We start from the raw sequence: 4,593 nt of genomic DNA, 5'->3' as shown, positions 1-4,593 counted from the left end.
TTACAAAATTCTATTCCATATTAAAACATTATATTTTATATTATTATGGCGTCTAACACGAGCGTAACCTCGGGTAAAGAATAGTAAGTAATGTATGTTTCATGGTGGTATCACAAAACCTCATATTGCATTTACGATCCACTGTTCAATAACTTACTGTATACGATATAAGATACAGAAGGTCCGCACATATTACTTAACTGAAGATACAGTATTTACCATTCAGAAAACCGACCAAGTGAGTCAGACTCGAAGTCTCGAGGGCTCTGTACGAATTTAAAAGTAAGCAAAAATGACGTGTCATTTCTATGAAAAATCTTTTTATTCTGATTACGCCCCTTTCATGTTTACTTTTTTATATTTGAAGCTTTGATTTAAATTAAATTACACAACTCTATATTCACGGGAGTATCTTGTAGGTTTTGATTCCCACTGTTATGTTATTGTAAGAATTACTTGCACTATCAAAAAGTAAACTATACTTGATTAACTAAATGTAAACAAAACAACGTTAATTGGTGTCTTAAAAATTGAAAAATTATTATTATTACAAAATAGATAGATAAGAATTAAATGTATAAAAACTCTGATGTAGCTGGCAGCTTAATTACCTAAACCTTCACATACAGTTTGCTAATGTCGTTCGGAACTCGTTACAAAATATCAATTTTTTCTTTTTTTTTATTATTTAAATCTTCAGGACAACTAAAAACCGACAAGGCCCGAGTGACATTAACGTCCTGAGTGTACAATTAGTAATTTTTAATTTGAACTTGATACTTTATTGCGTTCTTGAGAAAAAAAGTGCACAAAAAACGAAGCGACCCTCTAAAGGGTCTTTTTTCCTTATGAGGTACGGAACTCTAAAAACGTAAACAGAGTTACGCCAGTGTTACGTAAGTACGAAATCGATGCGGATTGGCCGAGTGCCAGTTTTTTACAGGACATATGATGGGGCTGCCTTACACGTTTGTTGGGAAAATTCTCAGCGTTTTCAGCACACTTGAAGACACGATCTTCAGTCAGGCATTTAAAGTCAAACTTATTCCGTAAATTGGTTTGGTTGAGTTTTCTAGTTCTAGCTTTTTTTTAGCTTGCCCTGTTTATTTATTTGTTTTTACTAGCTTTTGCCCGCGGCTTCGCCCGCGTGGAATTCGGTTATCGCGCGCTGTTCCCTCGGGAACTGTGCATTTTTCCGGGATAAAAGTAGCCTATGTCACTCTCTGGCACATAAACTTTATTGCAAAAATCGCGTCGAAACAACGGACAAACATACAAACACACACACTTTCGGATTTATGATATTGGTAGGTATGGATTAAAAACACTTTGGTTAAATAAACACTTTAAAAAAAAGGTATAAACTAAGAACCTTTACACTTTTACTGCTCGTAATAAATTATCTAAATTCTTGATTATCTTTTAAACAGGAACCGTCCCTCTCGCTCTCGTATTAAAAAGTATAGATTTCAGAGGGACCGCACGACACGAACTCGAAGTTTCGAGTTTCGTAGTAGCCCTGCTGGCCACTAGTGTCTAGGAGACATTAACTACATTTGACCTGTCGAATGTTGATGATGAGATGAGTGATGACACAGACGATAAAATGATGATGAAAATGTCAAAAAAAAGTTGGAAACCCCCGACTTTGTCACTTCAAAGTTCAATGTCTCAAAAACTGAACCGATTTTGATTAAACATGTCTAAGAACTATCGCTAGAAAACCTGCTTTCAAACAAAAAAACCGCATTCAAATCGGTCCACCGTTTAAGAGCTACGACGCTACAGACAACACACAAACACACAGATACACAGACACACGTAGCGGTCAATCTTATAACACCCTCTTTTTGCATCGGGGGTTAATTAACAAATAAAAGAAAAAACTCGCAGTCATCACGCAGAGACAACAATATATTTAATTATACCTTCTTATCCTTTTAGCGCCTAATTAGTGATCATGTTAATTTATCCGTTTCTCATTTTTCCACCCAATTTCCATTGCAAATTAGGTATGTAAAACACAGTATTTTTATCGGCCATTGTTCTTAAGGCGATTGGGGTTAACAAGATGTCGAGAGCTAGGGCCCAGAGGCCAAGGGCTCCTCAAAGCGCCTCAAGCACTATGGAGTGAATGGCCAATCCATCTGAGCAAATACCCCTTAAAACGAAGGTTCCACAATCTAAAATCGAGATGAAAGAAGGCACTTAAAAAATTTATCGATTTTTTCTGCGATTTCACTGCGAGAGTCTCTCCTAATCCAGTAAGGTGTAGCAAGTTTTGCTTAAAACTATGTTATTGTACAAAAAAGAAGACACAGACAACTTACTATTTTGATTAATGTTACAGGATTCGATTTCTGTACCTATACACGTCATGTAATATCATTTTATCGGAATCACGTATTGAGAAGCGTGTTACTTTATAATCTTAATCAATATAGTTACAGTTAATAATCTCAGATCTTACTCCTACGTAAGTATGTGAGAATTTTGATGTTGGTTACTCAATCATGCAAAAACGGTTGAAGGGTCAACAAAATTGGGTCACAAATAGTTCACAACACACCAGTCCTTAACCAGGTAAATTGTTTAATCCCTCGGGATATATAATAAATCTTCGCAAATGGAGTCACGGGCAACAACTAGTTGTAATTAAAAATACGTTCAAGTTTGCTTCGTTAAAATTATATAGATCGCGGATCGCAAGCGCAGTGTAGGACGTTCGCCAATGAGATGGACGGATGACCTGGTTAAAGTCGCGGTTCACGGTGGATGCAAGCCGCTTCCAACCGAGGCCACTGGTAGGTCTATGAGGGAGGCCTATGTCTAACAGTGGACGTCCTATGGCTGATATGATGATGATGATGATGAAAATTAGATGGAAAAAACATTCACGGCGGGAAGTACCCGAATGAAGGAAGATGATGGGAAATGAGTTGTAAATCGTCAAAGTCAACGCTTAAAAATGTCTGTTTAACTATGTTTACTTCTATTAAGCCTTATTATCTACGAGCCTGACGTAAGACATAAATAATGTTAAACCAGGGTAATCCAGTCATCGAGCGAGCAAAGTGCTGCCATAATATTAATTAAAGTAAACCTTTCCGGGAAACACTCAGCTTCGTAAAACCCGTTCGATATCCAGCGCAAGTCAGGAAATATTCAGTATGTAATAGTCGGTTGTCAGCTATTAGTAGTTTCTTTTTGCTGTCGGAATATTAAAAGCGGTGGAATTTAAATCAGTCTTCGTTGTAGAGAGATTCGAGATAATGGGCGATGAGAGCATAAGCTGTAACTATTTCATGGTTACTATCTTTTTTCTTTCATGAATCGGTAAACAGTCATGTCCGCTAGTTAAATGACAGATTAGTATTAAAATAGTATAAGAAATATTGGTTTTATATGATTCAATTAATGTTGCACGAGATTAAAAATTAATTTAAAATTTTAATTAAGAAAACGATACCAATCAGCTCTGAATGGTACAAGGAGTTTTGACTTTTAATACTTCAATGTTTTCAGATATTTTCTATCAGGTACAATCAGGCATAGGGTAGGGTAAAGCGGACCTATTTATTAGTTCACATTCAATGCACTAAGTTATAGCCAATTCCAATTCGTTCGAGTTACGATTATATTCATCAAAAATTATACGTGAAGTTAAAATGTGTTCATCAGTCTATACTAATACCTACAAATCGTTTGATACCTCATTCATCAAAATTAGTACCAGTGGGTTTAAGAGGTACGACGTGAGTTGGTCGTAACTTCGTTTCAAAGGCCTCCTTTTCCCCATTAATTAAGTATTGTGTTGATATTTCGATTCTGAAAGGCATTTGGTTAAAAGAACAGTATGATTTACCAAAGAAAAATCGTGTAACCACAATAACTTTTAAATATATGAAAGATGCATTAAAATATTGAAATCTCATTAAATATAAACATTGTCCAAATCCCGTAGAAAATATGTCGACACTGTTCTCAATAATAATGTTAATCTCCACTAAACGAGTCGAATCTCACTTCAAAGATAAGTTTCACTTGTTGTCATTTCGATGATAATTCATTTGGTCGAACAGCCGATACAAATGAGATATCAGTTCTATTCTAACTAACCTACTTAAAAGGTAGCAGATTTTGTGTGTAGGATCGCGTCCGATAACAAAATCAAATTGCTTCTCTGGTAGCAGTTCGTTTCTGTCTGGAGTAGAAGTTCTAATCTAACCTATTTTACAAGCTTTTTTTTAGTTTCACCGTCCCGTTGTCGGTCGTGTCTGTCTGTAATCAATCTTGCAACAAAATTTTACCAACTTCCAGTAGTAAGATTGAATTGAAATTTGGAATACTACGTAAATCGCGTGACAATTACAATCGATCTAGTAGTAGCATCCGATAGTCTAGCTCGGATCGTTTCCGCAGGACGGAACTCTTCAAGGGTTAATAGCATCGACTTGAAATTTGGTATGCAAATGTAGTTATGGGTGACAATGTAAGTACAGTCAACAAAAATGTCACAGTGAGCAAAAAAAGCTTGTATAAAAAATGATTTTTTATGGTTAGGTTATTTCTATTATACATATTAATATGTCG

This window comes from Choristoneura fumiferana, chromosome 22 (genome assembly GCF_025370935.1).
Source record: "Choristoneura fumiferana chromosome 22, NRCan_CFum_1, whole genome shotgun sequence".
Taxonomy (NCBI): domain Eukaryota; kingdom Metazoa; phylum Arthropoda; class Insecta; order Lepidoptera; family Tortricidae; genus Choristoneura; species Choristoneura fumiferana.
This window is presented reverse-complemented; position numbering follows the sequence as displayed.